We start from the raw sequence: 19,646 nt of genomic DNA on the forward strand, positions 1-19,646 counted from the left end.
ATGGGTTTGGAAAGATCATGCTTCCACTCATAGGTTCTCTTGAATAAGAGTTCCTTTAATTGGTATTAGAGCTCAAGTCCTACCTTTGTGCAAGATAAGGTAAGCTTAAGTCCTCCCTAAAAACTACTGGCCCTGACCTTTTTGCAAAATATTGACTTAAGCATCGAAGTGTCTGTGCCAAGCACTACACTAGTGTGTTACTTTGTTTGTTTTGCAGGTAATCTTTTCTCCAAATTATAAATTTACTGTTGGCAACATGTGAAAGTCAGGTATGCTCACTTGGTCGGATTTTGTCATCAACATCATACTTTACAAAAATGCGTTTGTACATTTTGCTTATGTCATATTTGAGGAAAATGACAAAAAAAATGTCGTGTGTGCGAATGGGCCTCTCACTCTCTGCCTTCTTGATGTCTTGTGTCTTGCTCTCCTTATGCTCTCTATTAGGGTTGGTGCCCTAAATCTCGTAGGGTTCTATAGTTTGTAACTATATTGTACAAACATCTACAAACATTTTGTTTATTTGATAAAATATAAGATATTTTATTTGACATTTAGTAGCATTAAACCCACAAACTAATAAACTAACATCCAAGGTTATCTTCTGTAGCTTAAACATGTGTGTAGAGAAATATAGGTGGATCATGTTTAAGTGATAACCTAAATGGTTTGTAGTAGATGAATAAGGTTGGATATCTTATCCTAGTGAGACTACGAGTACGACCTGCTTTGTAGATATTACAATTGTTGTAAATTGCTACAAAAGATCTGATCTTGATCATTCATGTGGAGACATGTGAGGGGAGTTTTCTATACAAAGGAGCTTATATAAGATCGAACCACAAAATGACTAGTCTCATTATATAACAATGTTTATAATAGAGACTTACATTTCATCAGGATGACCATATGTAACATGACCTGAATCTTGAGTGAATTGTGAACTCTTGCCTATGAGGACGGCTTGTTGATTTGTATGGGTGAAAGTGGCCAGATCGTCAACTCAACAAGCCTACTATTTTGAGGATTCGTCTGATTGGGGAGTTGGGAACACAACTACACAAGACGAAATTCACTCCTTCCCAGAGTTCTAGGTAAGTAGATAAATTGCTCTCTTAAGGGCTGATTTTGGGGCTTGAACAATGTGGTGCCACACCCTCTACTAACCCGAGAGGGGCTTAGTCATAATTGGACTATGATTTATTGTTTATTAGACGGATCAGTGGTATTTAAGAGGTTAGATATAACTATAGGGGCAAAACGGTAATTATGGCTAAGGTGTACTTACGAGAAATTTGTGAAAGGTCGTCCCACTTTTGACTGGTTATATCCAATAGTCACAAAAATATATTTGTAGTGTGAAGAGTGCAACTATCGGTCTTTAGTGGAGTGCTCAACAGTTAATGGATGTTGAATAATATAATTAAAGGAGTTTAATTAATTATTTAAGTACCATTGGAGTTTCAAGCTATAGGTCCATGAGGTCCCCTCTGTAGCTCAATAGGGATTAAACGAGAATCAAATTGGATTAATTTGAATTGTTCAAATTAATTGATGGAATTAATTATATGTGAAATTAATTTAATTTAATTATATATGATATAATTACTATAATGTATTTGATACCTTATAATTATTTGAGAGGAAATAAACGTTTGAAATATGATTCAAATATTAATTATGTGACTTTGATTCATATAATTAAATTTAGTATAAATGAGGTTTACATTAAATATTGTGCATAAATGAAAGAATTAAACTATAAGTTATATTGTATTGGATACAATATTAAACTATAGATTATGGGTTATATTATATATAACATATAGTTTAATATATATTATATGATAAAGTGGTTATCATATAAATATATATTAATGTTTTATTAAAATTATTTTTATTAATTAATCTATCTTTGAAAAATGATTTTTGGGAGGGAGTTGTAACTCCCTCCTCGTTTTTTCTCTCTACAATGTAGGTTAGAGTAAGATGTGTAGAAAAAGGGGTTGTAACCATCTTCCTCCTTTAGAGTTTTAAAAAAACTCTGTAAAAACTAATCTTTACAAAAGGAAAATTCCCTGAGAAAAGTTATCAAATTTTTTTCTCTCATTCTCTTCCTCTCATCTCATCTCATCTCATCTTTGCCTCTTCCAAAATTCCAAGAGCTCATAAATTCCATGGATTCTCATCCTAAAAATGCAAGAGGTTATAAGTGGTGGTGACCATTTGTGGGGTTTTGAGTTTGTGATATTCGAAGAAGAGAATTGGTTTTCTTGAAGAAAAGTTCTTCCAAGTTAAGAGCCTTCTTATCCCTTTGTTTTTTTCTTAATTTCTTTTAGCATGCTATAAAATTAGATTAATGCATAATGATTCTGTTCTGTTTATTTCTGTAAAATTCACATTCTGTAAAAATTGAGATTTGGATTCGATCCCATTTCCACTTACGAACCTTCACCGGTTCCTTCACTCTCGATCTCCCTTTCTTTTGCTCTCCAGTCTTCTGCTTTTTCACTTTCTCATTGGTGATACTCAATCTCGATCTACTCGTCTCTGTAACAGCCAACACTCATCGTTCGACTTTCTCCATTTTTCTCTCTCGCTCTCGATGTCCAATGCCCTACGCATTTGATGTTATGTTCTCACTTCAACGGCCCAACTACAACATTCTGATGGCCGACGACACCATCTTTTCAACATTCTGATAGCCGGTAAATGGGTTCAATTTCTTCAAGGGAGGATGAGTTTATATCTAATCTCTCCTCTTTCAACAGTCTACTTTGTTGATTTTTCAAGCAACATACTTGTTGGATGTTTATAGTGAAAGAAAATGAAACTTTTGTGAATATTTGAAGCATAAAAATGGATTTAATTGTATAGATTAAATTCATTATTAGAAACTTCAAATTGGATTGAAACCATCAAATTAAAATGATGTTTCATGTACAAATTTAACATGTATGAAAGTTAAATTTATAGTTTCTTCAATTTGAATGACTATTGAATTTGGTCAAATAACAACTCAACTGAGTTATGTTTGACAAATGTTTCAATTTTTATATATATTTGATTTTATTTTGTCTTTTGGAGAGGTTACTAAGTTGCTAACCTATAAATATCAACTTGTTTCTTCATTTCTAGCATTCCATTCAAAATTGAAGAGTTTTCTACTTTTTTTTTTCCTCTTTTTTGATCTTAAGTTTGTTGGGTTTTATTCCCTAAAACTCGTAGATAGTAAATGTAATTAAATGACCGTCATTAATAAATAGTTATTAATGTTTTTTTCAATAAGTGTTATTGATGTTTTATTTAATTTTGTCTTATTAATCCTAAAATCCAATAAATTAACATCCTAGGTTGTCTTATGAGTCTTGAACTATATGTAGAGACGTAGGGATCAATGTTCAAGATATAGCCTAAAGGGTCTATAGTATAGGTGTAGGTTGGGTACCTTATCCTGGTAATACTATGGATACGACCCACTTTGTATTTGATACAAACGCAGTGATCCAACGCGTTCATGTAGGAGATACACGAGTGGAAGTATCCTAGGCAATGAGTTTGCACAAAACGGAACCACGAAATAGTTGAAGGAACTCTTAAATTAGAGGACCAGTGAGCAAAAACGGATCGATCCAAACTCCATTGTAAAAGAACACAAACATTTATAATCATACAGAAACGATTATACATTAAAGACTAAATTACAACATGCTTCTTAAATTAAATACAAAGGATCGAGTGACAATACCATTGGAAAACTCTTTCTTCACATATTTCCCTCGATCAGTCACCAACACAATAATCAGCACGAATGCAACGAGCAACTGGAAAATCCTCGATCACCAGTAAGTACAATTCGATTCTCAAACAGAACTCAACACCACCACAAGATTACCTTGGTATTCTCGGTGTGAGAATCCAAGAGTTGTGGGCTCTATATTATTTTAGATAGAGGGAAGGAGGAAGTGAATGAGTAAACGATCGAATATTGGACAGAATGATCGTGTAGCAAATGGAATTCTATCGCATAGATTCAACGCTTGATCATATAGTAAAAAGGCACTATCGTATAGTGAACTCGATGCTCTATCGTTTAGTCTCTCGGTGGTGAGAACGATAACTTGTTTCGTGTGGGTGAAATAATGAGAAAAACCATTTTTCATCTTTATCCCACAATTGCCATAAAGACCGACAATTGCACTTTTCACACTACAAATATATTTTTGTATCCATTGGATATAACCAATCAATAATACGATGACCTTTCACAAATCGCTCGTATGTACAGCTAAGCAAAATTACCGTTTTTTTCCTGTAATTACATCTAACTCCTTAAGTACCACTAATTCCTCTAATGAATAATAGATCATAGTCCTACTATGACTAAACCCTTTTCGAGCCAAGAGAAGGTGTGGTGCCACATTGTTCAAGTCCCGGAATCAGCCCTTAAGGGAGTAATTTATCTACTTACCCCTGCTTTAGGAAAGGAGTGAATTCCAACTTGTGTAGCTAAGTTTCCAACTCTCCAATTAGATGAATCACCAAAATGGTAGGCTTGTTGAGTCGGCGATCTGGCCACTCTCACTCATGCAAATCAAAGGACCGCCCTCATAGGCAGGAGTTTATAACTCACTCAGGATTAAGGTCATGTTACCTATGGTCATCCTAGTGGAATGAAAGTCTCAATTATGAAGGACGTTATATAATGAGACTAAAAATTTCGTGGTCCGGTCTTATACAAACTCCTTTGTATAGAGTATCCCCGCTCGCATGTCTAATACACGAATAATCAAGATCATATCATTTGTAGCACTTTACAACATTTGCAACACCTACAAAGTGAGCCACACTTGTAGTGTCACTAGGATAAGGTATCCCTCCTTTATCCATATACTACAGACTATTTAGGTTATCACTCAAAGCACGATCCACTTGTATGTCTCGACATACATGCTTAAGTTACAACGATAACCATGGATCTTAGTTTATTGGTTTTATGGTTAATGAAACTAAAATATCTCATATTTCATAGACTGAAGTGAATAAAATATCATATATTATAAATCATAAAGTGTTTGTTCATACAAGTGTTTACAAACTACAGAACCCTACGAGATTTAGGGCATCAACCCCAATAATAGTAACCATTAGATATAACTCCGCTGACTAGTTAGGTTACTATTTCAATAGGATGACCTAGGCAACTTAGTCTTACTCATGAGTATATTATGAACTCTTATTCACGAGGGATTTTCCTTTTATTTGTATGGGTGAGAGTGGCCAGTTTGTCGACTCAATATGCCTACCATTTTTGGGATAAGACTGAGCGGGTAGCTGAGAACATAATCATACAAGATGAATTTTACTCCTTCCCAACTTCAGGGTAAGTAGATGAGTGTTCCCTTAAGTTGTGTCTCTGGGACTTGAACAAAGGACCCTACCCTCTCACTGTTCCGAGAGGGGTTTCTGTTTAATGGTTGGACCATAAATATGTTGTTCATTAGAGGAGTATTGGTACTTAAGGATGTAGAGATAACCTAGGGGTAAAATGGTAATTTAACCTAGGTAGTGTTATGAACACTCATGAAGGACTAACTTGCTGTTATTGGTCTATATCCATGGATACAAAAACATATCTTTAGTGAGAAGAATGCAGCTGTGGGTCTTTAGTGAAGTATACCCATAGTTAACGAATATTGATTAATTTGGTTAATGAGTTTAGCCAATTAATCTCACGTTATTGGAGCTTTTGATCTGTAGGTCCATTAGGTCCCCTTCCTAGCTTGTAAAGGGTATTGAGGTAATTTATCATTAAATTGAATTTGAAATGTTCGAATTCAGAATTGGAAATTTTTTAATATATATTGATACATTTAAATATAAAGTTTAATTTTAGACTTTATTGTTAATTTTGGATATGATTGAAAATTAATAAATGAGAGAACAAAATATTTGAAAGGAGTTCAAATATTAATTTAATATGAATAAGATTCTTATTGAAAACTATAAGTTAAAAATAATGTGCATTGGATGCGCATTAAAACTTTAGGTTAAATGAGAGAAATATATTTGAATATGATTCAAATAAGAAATTTAAATTAAATATGTGATATTTAATTGGATGATTAATTAACTGAAAAATTAATTAACTATTTAATTTTATTAAATTTTAAATTTAATTAAATTGATTAAGTCAAAACTATAAGTTAAAATTAATGCACCTTAGATACAGTATAGGTTATGTGAGAGGGAATCATTTAAATATGATTCAAATGGTTATTGATTTTTATTTATTTAATTAAATTAAATTTAATAGTTTTATTTAATTTTAATTAAATAAAATGCAATTCCCTACGTAGGGGAATTACTACACCTTTTCTCATTCTCTCTGTATCAAAATAAAAGGAAAAAAAAAGTGAATATCAACCAAAACAAAAGCACTTTTAAATCACGAGATGTTTAAAACTACTAATACTTAAACTAAAAGGAAAATAACAAGAATACTTATCTCTTTGTCCAATAATACCTATCTTTGACACTTAAGATTAGGCACATTAATCTCGATAGGATCAGGAGATTGAAAAAAAAAAAAAGATTTCTAAGTGAATTAGAAGATGATTTATTACCTCCATGTGAATCTTGTTTTGAGGGTAAGATGACTGAAAGACCATTTAGTGGAAAAGATTATAGAGCCAAAGAGCCCTTAGAGCTCATACATTCGAATCTTTGTGGTCCAATGAATGTAAAAGCTCGATGAGGGTATGAATACTTCATCTCTTTAATAGATTATTATTCGAGGTATGGTTACTTATACCTAATGGAACATAAGTCTGAAGCCCTTGAAAAGTTCAAAAAGTATAAGGCAAAAGTTGAAACTTTGATAGGTAAGACTATTAAAACACTTCGATCTGATAAAGGTGGAAAGTACATGGATTTAAGATTCCAAGACTATATGATAGAACATGGAATCCAATCTCAAATCTCAGCACTTGGTACACCTCAGCAAAACGGTGTATCAGAAAGGAGAAATAGAACCTTGTTATACATGGTTTGTTCTATGATGAGCTATGCTCTATTGTCTAGCTCGTTTTGAGGGTATGCAGTAGAGACTACAATTCATATCTTGAACAACGTTCCCTCGAAGACTATTTTTGAAACACCTTTCGAGTTATGAAGGGGGCATAAACCTAGTTTGCGCTACTTCAGAATCTGGGATTGTCCAGCACATGTGCTAGTGACAAATCTTAAGAAATTGGAACCTCGTTCAAGATTATGTCAATTTGTTGATTACCCTAAGGAAACGAGAGGTGGTCTATTCTTCGATCCACAAGAAAATAAAGTGTTTGTATCGACAATACTACATTCTTGGAAGAAAACCACATGAGAGATCATAAACCACGAAGCAAAGTATTCGTTGATTTCGTGATTCGAGCTTAGGAGTGTATTGTATAAAATAATTGGAAAAATAAGTGTAAATATGAATGATGCGTTGATGCGTTTATGATGCGTTAGTGACGTGTTGATGCGTTAGTGATGTGCAACAGGATGCATGACACTCCTCTATAGACGTTCAAGTTTTCCTGACTCAAATCCAAGTATAAATCCAACTCAGGTTCCTGGTATGTCCAGGGTCGAACTTAGAGATTCAGATTAAAGCTAACGTAGACCTTGCATTGTAACTGTTGTAGTAATATCCTAAGTAAATGTAGAAATGAGTTATTTACACTAAGCTGTTGTGTGTGTACAAGAAGATACAAAAGGGTCAAGTAGAGAATGATGGGTTGTATGATAAGTGGAGTTTAATGCAAGTGATATGTGTTGATCTAAGTTAGATGTACACAAACAAGAATATGATATGAATGAGATGACTTGTTTATCTCCGTTATGCGTTAGACACTATTCGACACTTCTCAATGCGAATATCATACAATACCTATCTCTAAGATGTATGCGTCAGTCACAGGATGCAATGAAACACCAGTGCTTCTATCTCTAATACTAAGAATTTCTAACTTGATGCTAGCTTACTTATTCTCTCAAATAATTTAAGCTAAAGCTATTTTACCAATTGATTTACTTGGTTTAAGCGTTGCAAAATGGAATTTTGCATGAAGATATAGATGCATCTGACATAAACAAAAAACAAACAATGGCAAAGTATGATAGATCAAATATGTGAATTTATAAATAAACTGATTGTCTTTACAAAACCAATACTTAATCAAATGAGAAGATGAAAGCGATAAGAAAGATGAAATGAAAGGAGTCAAGCCGCAGAGTACAATCTTCTGTCCTTTTTGGCTCAATTCTGATTCGTGTACAACCATTTGTGGAAGAATTGGAAGAAATGTCTCTCTCGAGCTTAGTTTCCTCCACTCCTTGATTGGCGATGGTGGTGGTTCTCTTCCCCATTGTTCTTCTCGTCACCATAGCATAGCTCTACGATATCAAAATTTCATAATTATGCCATGAGCTAAAAAAAGGATCTAGATTTTAGATTTAGTGGGATTTCTTCTATTTATAGGCGTCGATCTTCTCCAACTTGATGATGGGTAGCATTAAATTGCATACCTTGGTCAACCGCCTGACACTCAGATGCTTTTCAAACGCTGCCCACTGCAGATGCCCATGCTTGCAAGTGGTGATTTGACACAAACAGCCTCAATCAATGAATCTTCCCTACGTTGAATCCCTCCGACGCATGTCCCATGCATTAGACTTTGCCTGCGACACTTTTCTTAATCATGCATTAGACTTTGTTGAGATCCTGCAATATCATGTGTTAGTGCCGCAATATTTTAGCAATAAACATTCTTTTGCGTGAGTTTGAGAGTGTTCGAGTAATTTCATGCGTTTTCTCTAAAAATGATGAGATTTTATCACTAAAGACCCTAATTGTTCCAACTTTTAAGCCAAAATAACTTGTATTTCTACAAGTTATCACACCCCCAAATTTGAACAATGCTTGTCTTCGAGCATTCAACAAATAATTCTTTGTTATCTCCATTGTCTTTAGTGTATAAGGTTCACCTCTCATTATATTCACTTATAAGCTTAAGACTGGAGTTTGGAAAATGTAACGCATGTGGATTCGTTTCTAAAAGGAATAATGTTTTATTTCAGGTGCAAGAAGCTTTTTGTCAACAACTTCTTTCATTTCTCAAAACATTCTCGTTTTTTCTAAACCAGCAATGCATTACATGCTTTTAAAATATATGTCGGTTAAAAGAAAAAGTATAAATTTTCGGTTACCCATGCGTTGTTCCAGGTGTCCCACTTTCACTTGCCCCCACGGGTGTCATGGGAGCATCCAACTACGGGTGAGAGCCCTTCACAACTAAACTCATATCTAGCATGCATGTGTTTCAAGATACAACTTTTTTAAACTAGATAGAGGAGTTTTGGGACACATTGGTCTAAGAGACTTAACTTCGTTTTGGCTTGCCCCCACGGGTGTCAGTGAGCATCCAACTACGGCTAAGTGCATGTTCCAATTTTTTAACTCATGCCAATTTGAGGTTTTCTTTTAGAGTAATGACAGAGGAGTTTGCGTTTAATATCTTTCTATTTTGTTTCCTTTCTTTTTGATGTACTCGATTAATGCGTCTTAACTTGGATTTCCCTCACCCCCAAATTTTGGAGATTAGCTAAATCCTCATTGCTAAAAGAGAAACATAATTTCAAAAAGTCTTTGAGAGTTTTGAAAGAAGTTTTGATTTAAAGCTTGCATGCGTTAGAAAGAAAACATGTAGACTTTTTAGAAAAGTTCAGGCTTTGTTGATTTTCCTAACGCCTACTCTATACTTATAAATTTCATATTACCAATATCATTGAGGTAAAACAACACACAAGACAAGAAAATAGCTAAAGAACAAAAAGGTATGCTAAGGAAAAACGTAAGGATGAAAAATGATAGAAATTTCATTCATTTTATTGGATAACTCAGTAATGGAATAAACAAACATAACAAACAAATAAAAAAGATTAACAAGGGTCTGATTAATATATTGTGTTGTGTAGACAAACTGGTCTTGCATTCTTCTTGTTTGTTGCTGCATGTAATCCTTTATAACCCTATTTTGCTGTTGAAGAGTTTCAATAGATGTAGCTAGTGGTCTGAGTTGATCACTAATGAAAGTTTTCAACTCGTCAATATGAATGCGTGGTTGTGGCGGTGTTGGCTTTTTAGTTCTTTCAACTGGGTCTTCAATATTTCCGACGTTGCTTGACCCTAACCCAATTGGTTAAAAAATAATTGGAGGAGGTACGAAAGTTGGAATTGGAGTTGGTAAGGGCGAAGGAAGGGGACTAAGGATTTCTTGATCTAAATTGGTAGTCTCGTGCTGCATTGGATCAAGAATCCCTTCTTGCAGGGCCACAGGTGAGTTTGAGAGAGGGATGTTTAAGTCTGTCCACGCTTCTTCATCAGTAGATGCATGCTCCGCTTCGCAATCTTCATTTTTCGAAACTTCATCGTTGTGTTCAATCACCCAGATGCGTCTTCTTTTGGGGGCGCGTTTGGAGGGTAGAGGTCTGGCTGCCGCGTCCTTGCGAGATGGGGCAGGCTAGTGCGGTGAACCGCGAAGCAGACGCCTGATCAACTTGATATCCATCAGGCCATCGATTTCCTCATAATCATCCCCCAAAGGGATGCCCTTGCGTTCACACAGCGCATAAATTAGTCAAGGGAAATAGAGTTGTCCTCGTGGTTTTGCTTTAATGGCTTTGATCTGGTCCCTTATTATCCTCCTACGTTAAGAGGAATGTGCTGCATGATGTAGTAAGTGGCCAGGACGTGTTCTCTTGATAATGTTTCATCGTTCGTTGTAGGCATGATGCTTTTCTGAATAAAATAATACCATAAGTTTGCGCCTGGTTTCAGATTCCTGGAAGCTAAGATCTTTACTCCATTTCTTGATGTTTGCCAAGTGCTTCCAGGTTTGGCCACTACTCTTAACGCATCTTCTATCTGGCTTGCAGTTGGATGTTCCAAGATGCGGTTTCCCTCTGCATCTAGGTTACTTGCAATATTGAACACTTCATTATTTTTGTCAGCTGAGAAGCGCACCAAAACACCATCAACGAATGCCGTATTTCTCTCCATATCAAACTCACTGCTATAAAATTGGCGGACAAGGTTGGGCCAAATCCTTGTATGCCTAACGTGTAGTTGACCCCAGCCTATTGTGTCCACAGTTTCGGTTATATATGGAGAAAATGGGTTATGTTCGAGGAAGAAGCCCTTCTCGGCAAGGATGTCACTAAACTGGCACTTCCTCCCTTTGGTCTTTTTAGGTAACGCGTCAATTACCTTACGTTTGCCCACCTCGTGTGCTTTGGCTTCCCGCACTAGCTCCCTTAATTCATTTTCCAACTCTTTTTAGAGGGTTGACTTCCTTCGCCCCTGTCATGTGGGCTGGTAATGCTCCAATTCCTTTTCTAACACTCTAGACCTTGAGCAGCTCTCATGCGTTGCATCCTCAAGACCAGATGCGAACTACTCTTCTTCATCTCCAAAATTAATTTCCTTTTTCTCATCACTCTCTTTTCTTTCGATGGCCCTTCATCCGCATCAGATTGGCGAGGTTGTGATGCGTCCGGGCAAATTTCCCTTTCTCCCTCTTCTCCTTCTTCCAACTTTACTTCAAGCATCATCGCATAACACTCATCTTCATCAATTTCAAGTGATGCGTCGGTTAGGTCAGGACGTATCACTTGTTCCTCTTCTACTTGGCCCTGATTCAAACTTGCCAAAATCGCTCCAAAAACTTCTTGCTCGTCTCTTGTTCCGCGCTATTTCGCTCTGACGTAAGACTACCAGAGCTGGGCCTGAGGGGAGTGATTAGTCGGGTGCCGGATGGGGTATGCAACAACCCGAGAGATGAAATGAAAATGGGTGAAGGTGGTTGAAGGGGTTAGCTAGCTTCTTTTATTTCAATGGGGTAAATGGTGGCTAAGGGTTGGATGGATAATGGGGAAGTGGATGCATTGCAGGTGATAGTGCATTGTGGAGATGAGTGGGAATAAGGTCATGCGTCACACCCATCGGCGTAATATTTGGAATAAACAGTGGTGGGGCAGGCTTTGTGTAGGGTTTCTCGGCAGCTGCAGAGGAAGAAGAGCATTGCCGCCTTGGTTTACTGGGAGTTTTGGGTTTAGGTTTTGCGGCGGTTTTGGGTTTTTTGTGGGTTTTAGAGGATTTTGGATTTATGGTGGTTTCGATGGGTTTCGACCGAGATGGTCACTGGGATATAAAGGAAGGCCCGCAGTGCGAAGGCTTGGTCTGAAAGGAAGTTTTCGAGGTTTGACGAGGGTTTGGAGGGGGCGACATTGAAGTAGAAGAAGATGAGAAGGAACTTACCGGCGATATGCCTCCGTAGCTCAGAGACTGGTTTTGGTTGTCAGATGCTAAAGAAATTGTTGCTGAAGGCTGACCAGAGTAGCAAACTTGATCGAAGAGGCAGTAAAGCTTCAGAAGCTAGGGTTTTTTATTCGAAGAAGGATTGAAAGAGGTGGAAGAAGAAGAGATTTCGAAGGTTTGCGTTTTATAGGTTTGGGGGAGAGGATATGGTGATGTCTGGCGGCGCCTGACATCCTCATTTATTAAGCAGACGAAAGGACGTGCCTAGGGTTTCTAGGCAATCGAGTGTTTTGTGTTTTCGAGATGCGTCCTTTCGGTTTGGGCCATGCGTTGGCTTAAGTCCAATGCGTCAGTTTTATTCCCGTCCTAAGCTTCTTCCAGTTATACACAAATTTTTTTAAAATTAAATAAATCTCTTAAATAAGAAAGCAATAACAATCATTAATCAACTTAAAACGTAACACAAAGACAAGCAAACAATGAGTAAACATAAACGCAGTCATAAAATACATAATGCAAAAGAAATGAAGGTAGAAGAAGCATCCCTGGAATATGTGTCGATGTAAACGCAGGGATGCTTCGACGCAAGCCTCAGTTGGCTTCGTGTAATACAAGGGATGACTTTTGTCGTTTTACACCATCTTCAAAGTAGGGCTTAACTCCTTGCCCATTTACCTTGAACGTATTTGTGTCATCCTCTCGCGTCAACTCTACTGCTCCGTGGTTATTCCCTGGGGTTTACGTGTTACTGGGCAAGACTCCTGGCTTCCAATTCTTCAACTCACTCGCAATTTTCCCCACCTGTATCTCCAGAGTTCTGATAGAAGACGCCTGGCTTTTCAGCAATGCGTCATTCTGGGCGATATACTTCTTTAAGCGGTTGTCAAGTGGAGGAAGTCGACGCATAACCTCCTCTATTAAAGGATTGTTGGTGTGACTGCTGCGTTGACTAGAATCCAGGTGGCGGTCTTTGCCTCTGCTGCTGGTTTACCCCTGAGTGGTGTGGCTCCTGTTGGTTACCTGCCCAAGAGAAATTTGGATGATTCCTCCATCCGAGATTATATGTGTTTGAGAATGGATTATTTTTAATAAAGCATACCGATTGCGGATTTTGTGGGCAATCAGAGTAGGAATGGGGATCTCCACAGCCCACACAGCTAAACATGGGCTATACAAATGTTTCTACCTGATTTACCTTTTGCGATTTTGATGCATTCCTCATTGACATATTCTACAAAAGGTTTGTCATAGTAGCTACTTGTGAAGAGAGCGTGACTATTGCGTTAGAGTCAATAGAATTCACATTCTGAGATCGCCGCTTCCTTTCTGCTCTTGCATCATAAGTGTCATCCACCCATTCCATATTATGCTTTGCTATGCGCTCCAGTATTTCCTTAGCTTCATTATAAGATTTGTCCATGATACCGCCAGTTGCAACTGCGCAGCTGCCATTTGAGATGCTCTATTTAATCCGGCATAGAAAGTCTCCAACTGGATGGTTAACAATAATCCATGATTGGGGCAGATCTTGACTAATCCTTTAAAGCGCTCCCATGCGGCACTCAAGGTTTCAGCTTCTTCCTGCTCGAAGTTCTTGATCTCTCTCCGCCTTCTTGCATTTGTGGTGGGTGGGAAGTATTTCTGCATGAATTTCTCCACCAACTTTTCCCAGGTCATGATCTCTCCAGGCTTCAAAGAACTTATCCATTACTTTGCGTCATTATGCAGAGAGTATGGAATAAAGATAGCCTGATAGCTTCTGGAGTGATTCCAGGAATCACAAACGAGTTGCATGTCTCCAGGAAACGTTTCATGTGGGCGTGAGGGTCTTCTCCCCGAGCACCCCCAAATTGTCAAGTTGGTTGGAGCATTTGTAACATTACAGATTTCATCTCACATCTTTTCCCATCTGGCGTTGGGTATATGATCCCCAGTGAGAAATCATACAACCAGGAGATGCATACTCCCGCATGGGATGTGCACTACTATTTGCCATTATGGTAGGATTTTGCGTAGTGTGGGCTAGCTGTTGAGCTAAGTTATGATTCGCTTGTTCGTCCGCCATTTGTTGTTGCATGGTCTGTTGTCTGAGTAGTTGTTGCCTTAACCTACAACGACGATTAGATCAATTTCTTCGTCGAAAGGTCCTTTCAACTTTGGGGTTGTATATAAGTTTAGGGGTGTTTTCCCTGCTCATAAACATTTACAAGCTTCAGCTTAGCTCGTAATACTCCCTCAGCTGTAGTTTTCCTACAAAAGATACAAGCAAAATTTCTAGTTAGTTTTGTTGCTAAACCCTAGCAATGGCGCCAACAACTTATTCGTTGATTTCGTGATTCGAGCTTAGGAGTGTATTGTATAAAATAATTTGAAAAATAAGTGTAAATGTGAATGATGCGTTGATGCGTTTATGATGCATTAGTGACGCGTTGATGCGTTAGTGATGTGCAACAGGACGCATGACACTCCTCTATAGACGTTCAAGTTTTCCTGACTTAGATCCAAGTATAAATCCAACTCAGATTCCTGGTAAGTCAAGGGTTGAACTCAGGGATTCAAATTAAAGCTAACGCAGACCTTACGTTGTAACTGTTGTAGAAATATCCTAAGTAAATGTAGAAATGAGTTATTTACACTAAGCTGCTGTGTGTGTGCAAGAAGATACAAAAGGATCAAGTAGAGAATGATGGATCGTGTGATAAGTGGAGTTTAATGCAAGTGATATGTGTCGATCTAAGTTAGATGTACACAAATAAGAAAATGATGCGAATGAGATGACTTGTTTATCTCCGTTATGCGTTAGACACTATTCGGCACTTCTCAATGCGAATATCATACAATACCTATCTCTAGGATGTATGCGTTAGTCACAGGATGCAATGAAACACCAGTGCTTCTATCTCTAGATGTACTAAGCGTTTCTAACTTGATGTTTGCTTACTTATTCTCTCGAATAATTTAAGCTAAAGTTTCTTTTATCGATTGATTTACTTGGTTTAAGTGTTGCGAAATGGAATTTTGCCTGAAGTTATAGATGCATCTGGCATAAACAAAAAATAAATAGTGACAAAGTATGATAGATCAAATATGTGAATTTATAAAGAAACTAATTGTCTTTACAAAACCAATACTTAATCAAATGAGAAGATGAAAGCGATAAGAAAGTTGAAATGAAAGGAGTCAAGCGGCAGAGTACAATCCCTTGTCCTCTTTGGCTCAATTCTGGTTCGTGGACAACCACTTGTGGAAGAATTGGAAGAAATGTCTCTCTCGAGCTCAGTTTCCTCCGCTCCTTGATCGGCGATGGTGGTGGTTCTCTTCTCTCTTGTTCTTCTCGTCACCACAGCACAGCTCTACGGTCTCAAAATTTCAGAATTATGCCATGAGCTAAAAAAGGATCTAGATTTCATATTTGGTGGGATTTCTTCGATTTATAGGCGTCGGTCTTCTCCAACTTGATGGTAGGCAGCATTAAATTCCATACCCTGGTCAGCCGCCTGACACTCAGATGCTTTTCAGATGTCACCCGCTGTAGATGCCCATGCTTGCAAGTGGTGATTTGACACAAACAACCTCAATCAATGAATCTTCCCTACATTGAATCCCTCCCACGCATGCCCCATGCATTAGAATTTTCCTGCGACACTTTTCTTAATCATGCGTTAGTCTTTGTTGAGATCCTGCAATATTGATAACGGACAGAAATGCACGTTATTACAGTGCTAAGTTATAAAACAATGCAGGGTTGCAATGATAAAAATATACAAGATTACGTCCAAAAGCATTAAGTTCACAATATTGCAGTTGCATGCGTCGATCTCATTAATACAGCTAACTTGTGTATTTTTGTGCAGAATATGCGTTGATGCAAGGCGAAAAATGTGATCCAAAGAAATCAACGGCCAAGCGCATTTAGAGATTTCGTTAACGCAAGGCTATTCGATCATTTGTGCTCGCAATTATCTGCTCAAGAAGGTTGCCGCATAGAGCTAGCGCATCTGGGTGAAAAGCGTAATAAATCACGATGGGACAGAAAGCTGATGACTGTCGAATCTGAATTAAGTTGATAAGCCGTTAACGACCTACTGTAGCAAATACACTTAACTTTTCGGTGACAAATATTCAGCGCATCAAACAGAGAATTAATGCCATCTCATCAATGCAATCATAAGAGAGAAGAAGCCTTTACCCTGAAGCTCTATAAATACCAAAGGCCACCTTCAGTGAAGGAGTTCATTCAGTTAGATAATTTTCTCCGTAGATAGAAGTAGCCTTGTTGATAGTTTTCTTTTATAGAAGGCGGAGCGAGAGAAGAGAAAAGACGCTGGAATATCGCCCTGGTTAGTTTGAGAGAGAACCCAGGAGGCGTAGAAAAATAGAAAGAGGGTTGATTCTTGCGAGAGCAAGATTATCTTTTGAGTAGAGTAGAGAAGAACAGTGTAAAAGCCTTGGGAAACAAGAGATTGCTACCAGGCTCTTTATTCTTATTCCACATTGTTATTCTGTATTTCAATTACATATCTATAAAATGGAACTTGATTATCTATATCTGTTCACTCTCTTAAAAGCACGCATAAGTAGCTAAATCTAATGAATGGGTTGAGAAGAAATTGGCTAACATGACCTAGGATCTTTATTGCATGCGATCATCTTGACTTATGTTGTGCCCAACACCCCTTTAGAGATACTCGAGAGAGAGTCTAAAGAAAGAACCTAAGATTTGAGAGAGCTAGGTTAGAATCTAGACTCGAGAGAGCAAGATTAGATCTGCATAAGCAAGAGATAAAGACTTAGAGATAAGCTATGTTTGTCAACATGCATTGCATGCACCCTAGAGATAGGTTATGATATTATGTGATCGCCTTATATGTGTGAATGTCAATTGTCATCGCATAGACAAGAATAGAGGCTTATGTGTAGGTCCTATAAACTTTATCGCATATATCGCCTACGTTCTAGAACTAGAAGCCGTAGCATTTGCATTGACAGATGATTTGCTATTATATGTGTGTAGCATGATCACATAATATGAATGCAATCCTAGGAAGTGTTAGCTAAACCCCTTATCAACTTGTTCCCTGCATATTCATCGCATCTTCCGTATTATTAACTCTTTTCTTAACTCTGCCGCATACATTTTATACTGTAAGCAACAACCTAATAACTCTTTGATTTATTGATTACCGCAAAATAATCTAAAAATTATTGCTGCATATTGTTTTCCTTAGTCTCTGAGTTCGACCCTGGACTTACTAGGAAACTCAGTAGGTTTTATACTTGGATTCTGCTGAGAAAACTTGTTGCACAACGCATTTTCCATCATTGCATTTCCTTTCATTAATTCACCGCAAAAAATAACGTATCAAATATCATGCGTTAGTGTCGCAGTATTTTAGCAATAAACATTCTTTTGCATGAGTTTGAGAGTGTTCGAGTAATTTCATGCATTTTCTCTAAAAATGATGAGATTTTATCATTAAAGACCCTAATTGTTCCAACTTTTGAGCCACAATAACTTGTATTTCTACAAGTTATCACAAAGTAGTATTAAATAAAGTTACTAAAGAATCAACAAGAGTTGTTGATGATGATGTTGGTCCTTCATCAAGAGTTAATGAAGGGACTAGCGCTTTAAGTCAATCTCGTCCTTCTTAATCGTTGAGAGTGTCTCGACGCAGTGGAAGGGTCGTAGCATAACCTGACCATTACTTGGGTATAACTGAAACTCAGGTCGCCATACCAGATGATGGCGTTGAGGATCCATTGTCTTATAGGCAGGCAATGAATGACGTAGACAAGGATCAATGGGTCAAAGCCATGGACCTTGAAATGGAGTCAACATACTTCAATTCAATATGGGATCTTGTAGATCCACCTGAAGGGATTTAAACCTTAGGGTGTATATGGATCTACAAGAGAAAGAAGATGTAGCTGGAAGGTACAGACCTTCAAAGCTAGACTCGTAGTAAAGGGTTATATCCAAAGGGAAGGGTTGGCTATGGGGAAATTTTTTCTCCTATTGCTATGCTTAAATGAATGGAAGTATTGAAGAGAATATCTTTATGTCTCAGCTCGAAGGGTTTATAGCCCAAGGTCAGGAGCAAAAAGTTTGCAAACTGAATCGATCTATTTATGGGTTGAAACATGCATCCAGATTTTGGATTATTAGGTTTGATACTGTGATCAAATCTTTTGCTTTGACCAAAGTGTTGATGAACCTTATGTTTACAAGAAGATCATCAACGATAAAGTAGCTTTTTCAGTACTTTATGTGGATGATATCCTACTCATTGGGAATGATATAGGATACCTTGCTGATGTTAAAAAGTGGCTAGCAGCCAAATTCTAAATGAAAGATTTAGGAAAGGCACAGTATGTTCTTGGGATCCAAATAATTAGGAATCGTAAGAACAGAACACTAGCTATGTCTCAACCAACTTATATCAACAAGATGTTGATTCGATATTCGATGCAGATCTCTAAGAAGGGTTTATTGCCTTTCAGGAATGGAGTTCATTTGTCAAAAGAGTAGTGTCCTAAGGCACTTTAAGAAGTTAAGAACATGAGACGTATTCCCTATGCCTCAGGTGTGGGCAACTTAATCTATGCTATGCTCTGCACTAGGACTGACATTTGTTATGCAGTGGTAATAGTCAATAGGTACAAGTCCAATCCAGTGTTAGACCACTGGACTGCGATTAAAAATATCCCCATCGGGATCAGTGTTCATCCTCAATGAGGGAGCTGTAGTATGGCATAGCATCAAGCAAGGATGCTTTGCAGACTCAACCATGGATTATGAGTATATAGCTGCTTGTGAAGCAGCAAAGGAGGCAGTTTGGCTAAGAAAGTTCCTAAGTGATTTGGAAGTTGTTCCAAACATGAACTCTTCAATCACCAGTGGTGCTATGGCCAACTCAAAAGAACCTCATAGCCACAAACAAAGAAAGAACATCGAGAGGAAGTATCACCTGATACGAGAGACTGTGCAACGACGAGATGTGATTCTCACAAAGATCACTTCAGAGCACAACATTACTGATCCATTTACGAAAGCTCTCTCGGCTAAAGTGTTATAGAGTCATCTAGAGAATCTAGGTCTACGAGATATGTACATTGTGTAATCTAGGACAAGTAGGAGATATGTAATGGGTATGAGATACCTTAGTTTATTGTATTTTGCTTTGTATTTGTAACATCCCCGTTGTTCCATGTAATGTATATCTCACTAACTAGAATTATAGTTCAAGTGGGAGTCTGTTGTGTATTATGTCCTAAAACTCGT

The 19,646-nt window shown here is 37.5% G+C and overlaps 1 non-coding gene across 1 annotated transcript; it reads left to right on the forward strand.

Moving 5' to 3' along the window:
• Positions 1-13,868: 13,868 nt before the first annotated feature.
• LOC120092300 (small nucleolar RNA R71) lies at positions 13,869-13,972 on the forward strand. Its single transcript, XR_005486007.1, has one exon. It is a non-coding gene; the product is annotated as a small nucleolar RNA R71 (small nucleolar RNA).
• The last annotated feature ends 5,674 nt before the right edge of the window (positions 13,973-19,646 follow it).

The sequence above is a fragment of the Benincasa hispida genome, chromosome 11, assembly GCF_027475165.1.
Source record: "Benincasa hispida cultivar pf3 chromosome 11, pf3_genome.v1.1, whole genome shotgun sequence".
NCBI lineage: Eukaryota > Viridiplantae > Streptophyta > Magnoliopsida > Cucurbitales > Cucurbitaceae > Benincasa > Benincasa hispida.